At 44.7% G+C, this 14,374-nt stretch overlaps 1 pseudogene; it reads right to left on the bottom strand.

Moving 5' to 3' along the window:
- Window positions 1–11,470: 11,470 nt before the first annotated feature.
- Window positions 11,471–11,588, bottom strand: LOC126096176 (5S ribosomal RNA; annotated as a pseudogene).
- Window positions 11,589–14,374: the final 2,786 nt, after the last annotated feature.

Raw genomic sequence — 14,374 nt, 5'->3', positions numbered from 1 at the left:
GATGGCACAATCGCACTGGTCATTTAGGAAACCAGGGTTACAGAAAAAAAGATTACGCTAACCAAGGTTTTGGAAACCAGAGACACGGAAACCAGAACGTCTGGGATCAGGGTCATGCTAGACAAGGAAGCGGGGACAGGAGGAATAACGAACGGCAAAGCGACCATAATTGGAGAGAGCGAAATCAAGGACAACAGAAGAACCAGGAGATTGAAATTAGACCTGCAAATCCTAATGCACGACAGAGGAGGGGTGTGGTGTCACCGCCAGATACCACACTTGCTAGGTGGTAGCCTTTAAATCGGCCGCGGTCCGTTAGTACACGACGGACCCGCGTGTCGCCACTATCAGTGATTGCAGACCGAGCGCCGCCACACGGCAGGTCTAGAGAGACTTCCTAACACTCGCCCCAGTGGTTCAGCCGACTTTGCTAGCGATGGTTTACTGACAGAATACGCTCTCATTTGCCGAGACGATAGTTAGCATAGCCTTCAGCTACGTCATTTGCTACGACCTAGCAAGGCGCCATTACCAGTTACTATTGATGCTGTAAAACATGTACCGTCAAGAGCGATGTTCACCATTTATGGATTAAAGTTAAGTATTCCGCCAGGTACGTCAGTTTTTTCTACAGTCTAATTTCCTTGTCCTGTTCCAGACCTCACGCCAGCCTGCGTGAGCTAAAACGCGTGCCTTTCGGCTTCCTCTCATACCGGGTTGGCTCTCTTGCCAATCCACAACAAGGGGGAGTTTAATAAGGGGTTGGCGCTAGTCCATAGGACTCCACCACATCTCTCACACAAAGAAGTTCATGGAATAAAAGTAGTTTAAGTGGTGTACATAGTAGAATAGGCAAATATATGAACCTTTCTTTGGGGAACAATAATCGTTGCATTCATAGATTAAGATTGTTAAAGTATTAACACGCTGCGTTGTCTTGTAAAAGAATTTACTGCTGCTATCTTTTTGTTGGTTTATGTTCGCGACTTCCAATGTCAATGGAATAGGAGGCACTACCACTCCATGAGCAATGTTTTTGTCCTTTCCTGTCTGGTGTCCATGTTGAGGGATAATGATGAGTGAGGAGATGTCGCAGAAACGGGCGCATACAAGAACGTGCTCTTAGAAGCGTTCTGAGAAGTCATGATACGCTCCATAGCGGCCACAACCAGTTCGTGAGACGTTCATACCAGTGCTTGCAGGCACGCGTCAGAGCACTGCAAGATTGTGGTTTATTGCGTGATTTCGAGGATGAATATGGGCAGTATAGTTTCTGCAGAGCTGCGCCAGCATCGTTGTCTTGCAAGTCGGGGTGAACCTGTGAGCGTTTGACCCCAATGGTGCCCTAGACGGTAGAAATGGGAGCATAAAGCCTACCATGCCAATGTGCTGGTTGGGGATTTAGCGTGCTGCTTGTGACTGTCACAGATGAATAACCAAGGAATTATACTTGGAGATTCGTGACATACTGTGTAGCTAGCTGGTGTGTGGTGGGCGACGGAATCCTCAACAGGAACCAGTCCTGGCTTGGTCATATTACATCGCCTCTGGAAAGGTGTGCTTTGATCGCGAAAACCGCATCACATAGAAAAAGAAGTTGCAACTATAAATTTATTGTCTTGTATAGCCATGGCTAACCCAGTCTCTGGAGTTTAAGTGAGGCGTAGTGAGAACTTGAAGGCCATGTCGTACGGCGCGCACATCACTGTCGTCAATAGCGGCGAGCAGCGAGACATCTCAGCGTAACAGGAATTATGTAAGAGTTTTGTATAAGGTAAAAAAAAAATAAATAAAAAATAAAATAAAATAAAAGAGAGAGAGAGAGAGAGAGAGAGAGAGAGAGAGAGAGAGAGAGAGAGAGAGAGTACCATATACTAGGATAAGTTAAACTTTAGGATTTAACAATAATTAGATCCTTAATATTGTGGTGGTTTTCTACCACAAGTGTTTGGCGCGCGCCTGTTGGGATGCTATTTTTCAGGTCACCAAACCACAGACCCGAGATGGAGGGACGACGGGCGAGCGAAAGTAGAATAGTTGCATGTTCTTTATAGCACAGTAAAACTTCGACCTGCATAACAACATAATTTAATCAAAAGACATAGAATGTAGGTCGTTGGCAAATGGTAGTTAATTCTTGAGCATGTCTACTGTCGATCTATATAATTAATAGTAATATTAGTGCGGGCCCGCACATTTAGTTGTTCATCCAATACATAGCATCAGTTGTCACACACCATATACAATAGTGGTATCGGTCTCTACACAAATATCAAGATAAATTATTTCCATGTCTAGATTAGATACACCAAGATTTTGTTATAATGATAGCCATAGATTAATAACTATAAAAGTAAAATAAGAGTATCTGTAATGACAGACCATCAATGTGTCGTTATGTAAATTTATTATAACATAGAAGGTCATGGGAAAAAGTTAGGCATAAGATTTTTGACAGAATTGTGCAGATGACGGGTATCGTGGCAATGCAGAGGCCAGCCGGAGCAAAAACAAGAGGTCTTCGGCTACCTGCAAGAAGGGGAGCGTCAGCGCGCCACCTAACGGTCCTGCAAGCTGACAGTCACCGGGCCATATACCTGAGGGATTAGGCGGGATCCTCGCTGGGCCACAAGCGAAAGTGAGGCTGGCCGTCGTCACTGACATGCGACCCACACGCGACAGCCAGCTAGCTCTCCGGACGTGTCAGCCGTTTGGAGGGATTCCCTGTGGCAGACCACGTTGTCGTGAGTACACGAAGAAGATCATATATGGTGTCAGAACCTGCTCCTCATGTGCCTCAGGACAGAAAGGGACGCTATATACTCACCTGTTTGGGTTTTTACAACTCACTAGCATTGGCCGATCTGCATACACAAAGCAGTATCGTGCCACAAACTCTAACAAATGAGTTGTCTCATTTCTATCTTCACCTCTCTATTAGAGAGCAGTTGTAGCAATCGTCGCTTCTAGTTCGATCCTGTCTGGATGACCTCACACACTTATGGAGTCACTCCATGTGTCATCATCCCTCGTCGAACTTCAATATTGGGAAATGTAAAGTACTGTCCAGGGAGAGAAGAGATCTGGACTAGTGATGCATCCAAACTAGTAGACCTCAGAGACATTTAATCGACATGAGGAGAGTTTATCTCTATGTCTTCCTACCGTACTGCCATTATCATATGCGTGGGTCTTGCTGCAATCTCAACAGAGTACTGCAGATGCTCCAGCACACCCTATTGCTGTTGCAACAATGTAGCAAAACACCCGACGTTTAGCCCTATGTGATGTCAGTACTGTGGCCCCATCCCAAAAGCCCCCCTCCGATGCTCAAGACATGGAACCACATGCATCAATGCATATGACTCAACATACCAACCCCCTTAGAGAAACTAACGAATTTGTGAAGTGCTTCAAATATTTCTAACAATGTGATTTAGTGCCTCATTCTCAGCACAGTCGTGAACATTGTGCAATGTGCACGCACAACTTGACGCACCATGAACCTTGGTTTTTTCTTTAAGTTCTTTCTCCAGTGTTGTTTTTGTAATGTATGTTATACCTTGTATGTGTTTGTGTTTTACACTGTAATTCTTATGTAAGTGATAGAGTAGGGCGCACAAATTACAAATTACTGTATTGTTCTCCACACCATGTTGTTTTTTTGTATTTTGTATTTATTGTTGTGTGTATGCAAACAGTGTGCCTGAAGTCCCCATAAACTGAAGCAGATACCACCACTGTCATTGTGAATGCACCATCAGTTCAGGGAACATTTTGTAAAGGTTATTCTTGCTGCAGGGAGACAGAATGAATTGGAGGTTGTAATTAGATTCTGAAAGCTCACAAAGAGATTGTTAACTTAAATAGTATCGTGTGTGAGTGAGTTCAGGTTAGTTTCAAGATTCAGATTGTTGTAACATCTTGGGCATTTTATTGCGGAGCACTCCAACTCTGATTGTAAAGAATAAACTGCTCCATATATGGCTCACATGCCCGGGCCATATTTAGAGTGTGAATGTCTGTGTGAATCGGTGTTTGGAAGGGGCTCCCTGGTTATGGATGTGTGATGTGAGTGTTAAGAGTTCCATATTAAGAAGGTGAAGTTGGCTACATCATAAATAATCCTCCCTCTATGAGCTGCATTTTTCAGTTGCAGTGATTTTCTTTATAGAGTGCGGCATGTGGAGTCAGTTTGCAAGATTGTTCTTGGGCGATTGACTCACTACCTTGCTCCTAAGTGAGCCAACCGCTCACCAATTACAATCTAAAATGGCGTAGGGGCTATGAGAGCTGGCATGAGCCCCCTCTCATATTTCTATCTTACGATTTTCCTCTCTAATTGCAGGCTCTGTTGATCTTGATAGGGTAAGCCGAAGGGTGTGAGGGAGTCGAGTGAATGCTTTCCAGACACCGACATTGTAGAATAGCAGTGCAGACACGCTCGCAGGGGCCTGAAGTAGCGGCTGGGCTAGAGGTTCCGTTACTTCGCAGAAACTTAGCGAAAACACATTCTGGCAGGCTACCAGTGAGGCGTGGGAATGACTTGTGTACCCAGGCAGTTGTGGCGGGCAAATTCCCGTGCTTTCTGCAAAATCGTAACTGTGATTGGCTTGCTCAGGGCATAGCTCCGTGACAGCAAAATCAGCGCAGAAATTGGCGCCAAGAATCTCCATTGGTGGAATGGTAGTGCTCCGGCAATAGAGTGGAATTTTCCGCCGTCTTTCGAGTTACTGATTGGAACAGTTAACCACAGCCACTGTCGAGGGGGCGGGAATGTTCTGTGTTCGGTTTGTACGGGTGCTCTTGTGGGTAGTCGGCTCTCGCCTTTCGGTCGGAGTAGGTTACAAGACTGAGCTCTCGCTGCTCTGGACAGCCTGCCTTCCGTTGGCTGTCTAATATACTTTTATTTAATTGTAACTGTTTGACGAAGTTGCTGAAGTTTCGACTTCAACGTAACTTTCCGAGTCCAGTTGGCAATTGAGAATTCTGCGTACAAGAGGCCTTTGTTGTCTGTCTTGAGCAGTTTTGGCTAAAGTTGACTGTATCGGAGTTACTGTGTGACTTCGCTTGTTAAAATCAGTCACTGTACCGTCAGTGATTGTGTGGCGAGGCTTCTTCGTCTCCCTCAGAGGCGCATTTGTATTGCTAGGAAGTCTTTAGTCTGGAACAACCAGGCCAGGATAATTTGTTTTGGGCTATACTCGCGACATTATCATCACCACGATGGGACGTCGAAGCAACCAGCCATCGCCTCCGGTATGCCAGATCGTGTCCGTGCAGTTAAGAAGACAGCTTGGTAATGTACGACTGCAGCACCAGCAAAGCAGGCAATTTTGCTAGGTGATAATCCGAGCTCAGCAGAGCGCGCCTGTTTGTCTTTTCTAACTTTGATCTGTCTTGGGTGTTCATTGTCTGAGTTCTCACTAATGTAGGAGCAATTAATGCTGGGTTGGCTGTGTGTCTCTCTTAAGACTTGAGTTGCAAGGAATTGGTTCCACATACCACTTCGTCATAAATGTCACAATCTAGTTTAGGGACAACTTCACCTTCACAGCATTTATTTGAGTATCCAATTTGAATCAATTTGATGTATTGTAAATGTTTCATGTGTTTTTGTTTAGTATTTTGAGTTATAATAAATCATATTGTTATTTTGGACAGAACTTTCATTCTGTTAATCGGTAGAGCAACCCTATCATTTCTCACTGTGTTAATGAAACTTTCCTTTATTTAACTTATTTATCAAATGAAATTATTGCAGGTGCCAAACTCTTTTCTACTCCACTTGCAGGGTCGATTACAGTCATTTCGCGTTTCTTTTTAATCCATGTGCAACAGCAAAAGTCGGAGTTAGAATAGGGGGAGGGGGGGGGGGGCTTAGAGCATCATTTACATATGTAGATTCTAGAAGAATTTAGTGTGAAATACTCTGCTAGCCCCGGCACCTCGCAGCATAAACACAGACATTGCAATCATCAATGAAGTACCCAATCCTCAATGGGCTAAAATAACGATATACAGGGTGTAAGTGGTATAAGCTGTCAAAAGAATCCTGTCAGTCGAACACACAAGTAATTGATTTAAAACGTTTAGTAACATGTTAGTCCATTTCGTATGGTTGCCCCAGAAAAAAACAGTTCATCTTGGGACAATGTTTTTGGAAATGTAGATACTGGACAGTGTAACTGGATTAGAAGTAAATTGGGAAAATATTATGCACAGTAACGTGGGAGAGTTTATTAAACAGTATCAAAACACTACTGGGTGCCTACTCCACTGTTTATTTAAATGTACATTCTTTATTTCCTGCAAGGAAACAATGAGGAGGAGCCTGATTACCAGAAGTCATGATACGGGTTTTGTTTGCTTTACTTGTCCATAAGGTGGCTCTGTTGTATCGCATTGACAGTATCCCACAGCAGAACGTACTATGAATCAACGACAGACCCATTCATTACTCAGCGCTATTCAGAGACGTACTTTCAACACGATGGAGTACTACCGGTACAGTACAGGGCTATTACAAATGATTGAAGCGATTTCATAAATTCACTGTAGCTCCATTCATTGACATATGGTCACGACACACTACAGATACGTAGAAAAACTCATAAAGTTTTGTTCGGCTGAAGCCGCACTTCAGGTTTCTGCCGTCAGAGCGTTCGAGAGCACAGTGAGACAAAATGGCGACAGGAGCCGAGAAAGTGTATGTCGTGCTTGAAATGCACTCACATCAGTCTTAACAGTGCAACGACACTTCAGGACGAAGTTCAACAAAGATCCACCAACTGCTAACTCCATTCGGCGATGGTATGCGCACTTTAAAGCTTCTGGATGCCTCTGTAAGGGGAAATCAACGGGTCGGCCGGCAGTGAGCGAAGAAATGGTTGAACGCGTGCGGGAAAGTTTCACGCGTAGCCCGCGGAAAATTGGCTCATGCCACAACTGGAGACCGACAGCGCCGACTTCATCTTTCAACTGGATGGTGCTCCACCGCACTTCCATCATGATGTTCGGCATTTCATAAACAGGAGATTGGAAAACCGATGGATCGGTCGTGGTGGAGATCATGATCAGCTATTCATGTCATGGCCTCCACGCTCTCCCGACTTAACCCCATGCGATTTCTTTCTGTGGGGTTATGTGAAAGATTCAGTGTTTAAACCTCCTCTACCAAGAAACGTGCCAGAACTGCGAGCTCGCATTAACAATGCTTTCGAACTCATTGGTGGGGACATGCTGCGCCGAGTGTGGGAGGAACATGATTATCGGCTTGATGTCTGCCGAATCACTACAGGGGCACATATCGAACATTTGTGAATGCCTAAAAAAACTTTTTGAGTTTTTGTATGTGTGTGCAAAGCATTTTGAAAATATCTCAAATAATAAAGTTATTGAAGAGCTGTGAAATCGCTTCAATCATTTATGAATGCCTAAAAAAACTTTTTGAGTTTTTGTATGTGTGTGCAAAGCATTTTGAAAATATCTCAAATAATAAAGTTATTGAAGAGCTGTGAAATCGCTTCAATCATTTGTAATAACCCCGTATTTCTTGGTCGCTGGATTGGAAGGGGAGGTCATATTCCATGGCCTGCGAGGTAACCTGACCTGAATCCCCTTGATTATTTCCAATGGGAATATCTAAACTCACTCATGTATGAGACCGCAGTGTATATGGAGATGGAATTAGTTGCCACAATTGTAGCTGCCACCGGGTATATTTGTCAGGGTGTATCAGAATATTGTTCGCCGGTGTCGTGCTTCCATTGAGGTTGATGGCCGTCAGTTTCAGCACATTTTGAAAGATACAGTACAAATGGTACATCCATTGTGTCAGTTATGGTATTTGCAGTTAACTAATGTAAATAAAACAGTACACAGTAATGTGATTTTATTCCTATTATCTCCTTAAGCTGGCTTCTTCGACTCCAGGTTTCCTGCTTCAAATTGTTCAGTGTAGCATCCTCTTCGGCCAGTTCAACTTTTGCACCTTCTAACGGAAACACCCTGTATATACATAACGAAAGAGAATTCCGACATCAGCTGCAGTCCGGCATTGAAATAAATCCAATGGCGACAAGTGAAAATTTGTCCCGTACCGGGAATCGAACTCGGATTTCCTGCTTATCGCAAGCGATCGCCTTAAACGTTCGGCTATCCGAGCACGCTTCCTGTCCAACCCAAACTTCTATTATCCTCATTGCTCGCAGCCTCACCTGAACCCCACAAGAAGTCGAAACGAAGAGTGTATCTGCACTGAAGGTATCATTATTTGCCGTCAAGGCGCACGTATTTTATATGTGTTATGTCTGTTCTTTCGGATAGGTATTGTTGACTGGTCAGTTCGCCCCTTCCATGTTTCCCGGGCACTGTGCTCGGAGGTGAGGCAGACTGGTTTAGAACAGAAGTTACTGGGTTGCTGACGAATCGAGTCGCATCCGTGCCGCTGTGCCGGCAGTGAGTAGGTCACGTTGTGTTACTTATGTGCACATGTACACTGCGATTTTCGACAGGAGCTGCCTAGCTCAGGCTTTTCGAGTAAGGAAGTCTCTTTGACCTTAGAGTCATTCGTTAGGAGCGTTATCGGTTCTCACGAGTGTTGATTTTGTTATCATTTCACTTAATTCAGATGAGGGCGGAATTGTTCGTTACCTGGTCATGATGCACCTCATACATCGTGATTTTGATTCTGTTCGTGCCTTCTTTCCACTGCGGGGCACGAGCCCGTTTTGACGACTCAACTTCGGCTAGAAAACTGTGAATATTGTCTTCGGTCATTTTGTGAATGACAGAGACTTTACGTGTGAGCATATGCGCGTTCATGTTGTGCTCCTGGCGCAGCCTCATCCCTGCTGAATAATTATGATCAATACAGTTTGTATTTATGGAACCATAGCGTCAGGATTTTTATATGTGTTCCATTTTTAAGTTCAGGAGTACGCTCCATTTTGTAAATAAATGTGCTCTATTCATCAATTTAGTTGGTTACCAAATGTGCATACCAGCACACCATCTTTTTTCCTGTGATCACTAACCTCATGCACTGTATAAGAAAATGTTTTTTTTTCCTTTCTTTATTGAGTTTCGATTCCCCCCGAAGGGGGTGGGCTGGCAGCAGCTTAGTATGCCGCTCTTCAGCCTACAGACTTTGTTTTAAAAAGATGAAGATAATAAATAATAAAAACAGGCGATAAAATCGGAGACTTAAATGGCAACATGTCGAAAAAAATCGTGGAACTTAAAACATAGAAAAAAGGGATGATGATGCTAATAAAATACATATGAAGCAGACAGGTAAAATAATAGACAGACAATTAAAACACGACGACAGTCTGGTTTCTGTTCGCAAAAGACATAAAATTCACACCCAGCGACAGCATGGTTTCTGTTCGCAACACTTTGGAAAGACGAACAACACTGAACATTCACTTGAACACTGCACTAAAAAGTTGGCAAATATGACATACCACAGCTGAGAGCAGGTGGTGGGAAACTGGACAGATGATGGGAAAATAAAAGGGGGGAAGGAGGGGGAAGACGAAGGGGGGGAGGGGGGAAAGGAGCCGATGGTGGATGAGGACCCATAAGAGGGGTGGGGGGTGCTGGGCAGACACGACAGGGAGTGGGCAAAGCAGAGGAGGGGAATACAAAAGGACTCAGGGTGTGGGAGAAGGGAGGCAGGGAGAGGTTAGGCCGGGAGAAAACAGGATGGAAGGCGGTGGGGGGGGGGGAGAGGGAGCCCCGGGAAAAGGATGGAGGAAAGAAGGGGGGGTGAGGATCAGAGTTGATAGGAGGGATAAATGGAAGGGGAGAGGGCATCATCCGGGAGGGGGAGTTGATGGAAGCCACCTAGGGAAAGGAGATGAAGGGTGTAGAGATGGGGGGAAGGGGGGGGGACACAACAGTGAAGGCGTGGCAGGGGGCAGGGACGGGAGAGGAGCAACCAGGGGGTGAGGGGGATCAAGGCGGCGGGAGGAAGAAAAAGTTACAAGGAAACTGTTAGTAAAGTTCAATCCCTAAATAGTCGATCTGAAGTCCGGTTGTTAGATTTCCGGTGTGCATTTTTATTTGTGGTAGAAACAAGGGCTAAATTCAATTAATACGAGAGGCGTTTATCGAGTAATGCAACACATTTTTTTCTGTGTCAGTTTCAGTTGAAAAAAATGTGGGATTTGTCATGCGACAGCGTGGAATAATCCCACTCCAACCCCCATAGTTTCATGAAGTTCCGATAGGTGTCGGCGCTGTACATAGCCTTCAAATGGCGTCTGTAACGGAGCTGCATCCCAAGTAGAGAGCTGTCACTGAGTTGCTTTCAGGCGGAAAACCAGAACATCACATATATTCACAGGCGCTTGCAGAACTTCTACGGAGATATGGCAGTGAACCAAAGCAAAGTGAGTCGTTGGGCGATGCGCCTGACATCATAGCAATGAGGTCTCGCAAATGTATCCGATCTCCCGCGTGCCGGCTGGCTGCACACAGCTGTGGCTACTGCAGTGTTGGAACGTTCGGACACTCTTATTCGAGGTGATCGACGGAACACAAACACCTCGCTGCGCAATGGATGTGTCTTTTCGTAATGCTGACACATTCATCCACCATTTGGGATACTCAAAGGTGTGTGCCCTCTGTGTTCCTCGTCATCTAACAGAAGACCATTAAGTGCAACGAAGGACCATTAGTGCGGAATTGTTTGCGCGTTACAAGATTGATCGTGACAAAACGCTCACAAAACTTCACAGGATTCTTCTTCCTCATCCACCCTACAGCTCGGATCTCGCACCTTTCGACTTCCATCTGTTTGGCCCAATGAAGGATGCTCTCCATGGGAAGCATATGTAGATGATATGGAGGTTATTGATGCAGCAAGACGTTCGCTCCGTTTTCGACAAGTAGAGTGATACCATGCAGATATAAAGCCATTTCCAGTAAGGTGGCTTAAGGCCATCGTAATGAACGGAGATTGTGTTGAAAAATGGGTCTTTGTAGCCAAAAGAGTGAGGAATAACATGGTGTATTGGAATCCTGAATCAAACCAACCTGCTTTTAGAAAAAAAAATGTATTGCATTACTTACTAAACGCTTGTCGTATTTGTGGGACTTCAGACGACTTTGCACTCAGATGAAGACAAACATTGTTAGGCACAGTATTTCTTCAATAGGAAGCTCGAAGCTACGAAAAGTCCCTATTATAGGGCGAAAGGTCATCCCATCAAATACCAATATTTAGACGTTTTGTAAAGACAGTAATAATTAAAAAAAGCACTCCGTCTCCAGGCCACAAGTGGCCCATCGGGACCATCCAACCGCCATGTCATCCTCAGCTGAGGATGCAGATACGAGGGGCGTGTGGTCAGCACACCACTCTCCCGCTCGTTATGATGGTTTTCTGTGACCAGAGCCGCTACTATTCCGTGGAGTAGCTCCTCAATTGGCATCACGAGGCTGAGTGCACCCCGAAAAATGGCAACAGCGCATGGCAGCCCGGATGGTCACCCATCCAAGTACCGGCCACGCCCAACAGGGCTTAACTTCGGTGATCTGACGGGAACCGGTGGATCCACTATGGCAAGGCCGTTGCCCTCACTGTAATAATAGGCGTCCTTTTAATAGAGAGTCAATTCAGTATCTTTAGTCGTAGCCACTTGGCTCTGAAGAACTAGAGATAGCATTATCTGATGAAGAACAGGGGAAAAAGGAGTTACTCACCTGTTCGTAGTGTCGCATTCGGGAGGACGACGGTTCAATCCCGCGTCCGGCCATCCTGATTTAGGTTTTCCGTGTTTTCCCTAAATCGCTCTAGGCAAATGCCGGGATGGTTCCTTTGAAAGGGCACAGCCGACATCCTTCCCCATCCTTCCATAATCAGACCGATGACCTCGCTGTCTGGTCTCCTCCCCCAAACAACCCAACCCGTTCGTAGTGAGCAGCAACGACAGATTCCATTTGTGTTCTGCTCTCTCCCCAACTGAAGGTGGAGGTCCAAGGATCACCGACAACGGAGGCACGACAAAGATAACTCATTTCGTTGATTCCCCAGCTCTACTCTGCTATTCACATTTAACTGGTGCCTACTTGGGAATTTATATAGGGTGATTCCATGATGATGTTACAAACTCTCAGGGATGATGGGGAAGGGTAACTGTATCAATCTGAACGACCGAATCGAAAGAAGAAGCGAAAATCTTTCTGACTCCTCTGACAGTGGAATACATCTGCCGGTACTGTTGTTGCTAAGAGAGTAGCGTGGAAAAATTTCTGAGGTGGAAGTATCGACGGAAGAAAGAAAAAAAAGTCTAGTAAACAGGGGCTCTAAAATGTGTATCTTAAGAGATATGAGCACTTGTTGATCTTCGATACAGTGAAACACATTTCTTCTACTGTAAGCTTCTTGGTGTCCGTATTTTTGAATAAGGTAGTATGGAACAAAACAAGAAATGTAATATGATCAAGAAACCATCTTGTGTAGCCTCCTTGTCCTACAGTCACGTTTACATTCTTTTCTGGTCTGTATTTTCATAGGATTTGTCGACTTGGAAAAAGCGTTCGACAATATAAAATGGTGCAAGCTGTTCGAGATTCTGAAAAAAGTAGGGGTAAGCTATAGGGAGAGACGGGTCATATACAGTATGCACAACAACCAAGAGGGAATAATAAGAGTGGACGATCAAGAACGAAGTGCTCGTATTAAGAAGGGTGTAAGACAAGGCTGTAGCCTTACGCCCCTACTCTTCAATCTGTACATCGAGGAAGCAATGATGGAAATAAAAGAAAGGTTTAGGAGTGGAATTAAAATACAAGGTGAAAGGATATCAATGATACGATTCGCTGATGACATTGCTATCCTGAGTGAAAGTGAAGAAGAATTAAATGATCTGCTGAACGGAATGAACAGTCTAATGAGTCACAGTATGGTTTGAGAGTAAATCGGAGAAAGACGAAGGTAATGAGAAGTAGTAGAAATGAGAACAGCGAGAAACTTAACATCAGGATTGATGGTCACGAAGTCAATGAAGTTAAGGAATTCTGCTACCTAGGCAGTAAAATAGCCAATGACGGACGGAGCAAGGAGGACATCAAAAGCAGACTCGCTATGGCAAAAAAGGCATTTCTGGCCAAGAGAAGTCTACTAATATCAAATACCGGCCTTAATTTGAGGAAGAAATTTCTGAGGATGTACGTCTGGAGTACAGTATTGTAAGGTAGTGAAACATGGACTGTGGGAAAACCGGAACAGAAGAGAATCGAAGCATTTGAGATGTGGTGCTATAGACGAATGTTGAAAAATAGGTGGACTGATAAGGTAAGGAATGAGGAGGTTCTACGCAGAATCGGAGAGGAAAGGAATATGTGGAAAACACTGATAAGGAGAACGGACAGGATGATAGGACATCTGCTAAGACATGAGGGAATGACTTCCACGGTACTAGAGGGAGCTGTAGAGGGCAAAAACTGTAGAGGAAGACAGAGATTGGAATACGTCAAGCAAATAATTGAGGACGTAGGTTGCAAGTGCTACTCTGAGATGAAGAGGTTAGCACAGGAAAGGAATTCGTGGCGGGCCGCATCAAAACAGTCAGTAGACTGATAACAAAAAAAAAAAATTTCTAACACCGACAATGTGTCTGAAATCAGCTTTCGCAGCCCAATCAGTATTTAATTTTCCAAGACGAGACATGTATCCTGTTTGTGGGCACAAGGTGGCTTCTTCCTTCCCAGCTGATGTTCTGTGTTTAGAGCTTATTTTCCATCGCCTGGAGGCTCAAAGAAAGTTCCAGAACTCCAAACTTCACCCCCGACTTGCCATTTTGACCTTTATTCACACGGTTTGTTCGGGTATGTCGGACGATGAAAGCAGTATTCACTTTCCGCACTGAAATGGCTATCATAATGCGTACATGTTGCCAAGGTTTTTTCGACTGCGCTGAAGAAGTTTCGCTAAGAAACTCTTACACATCTCCCATACATTCCCAATCTCTCTCCATGTGATTTCCATATTTTTGGAGACTTGCATGTCTTTCGTCCAAACAAAATTTCCAACATGTCACATACTTTTTACGTAGCGTGCCCTGACCCCATATTCATTGCTCGCAGTCTCACGTGGATTCCCGCAAGAGTTCGGGAGAGAGAGTGCATTCGCGAGGAAATAATCTTGACGTAGCGTTTACAGGTGGCGCTATTTGGGCGACAGGTTGAGAAATTCTGCTGGACAGGGGACATGCTCGGATGTTCGGAGCGGTTAAGGCGTAATGCGCGAAATCCGGGTTCCTGTCCCACTCCTGCACACATTTTCACTTGTGGCCAATGAATCCATTTCACTCCCCAATTGGGGCCTATGTTAGAATTTCTAATTCATCGTAGATATTTG

The sequence above is a fragment of the Schistocerca cancellata genome, chromosome 8 (genome assembly GCF_023864275.1).
Source record: "Schistocerca cancellata isolate TAMUIC-IGC-003103 chromosome 8, iqSchCanc2.1, whole genome shotgun sequence".
Lineage (NCBI taxonomy): Eukaryota > Metazoa > Arthropoda > Insecta > Orthoptera > Acrididae > Schistocerca > Schistocerca cancellata.
This window is presented reverse-complemented; position numbering and strand designations above follow the sequence as displayed.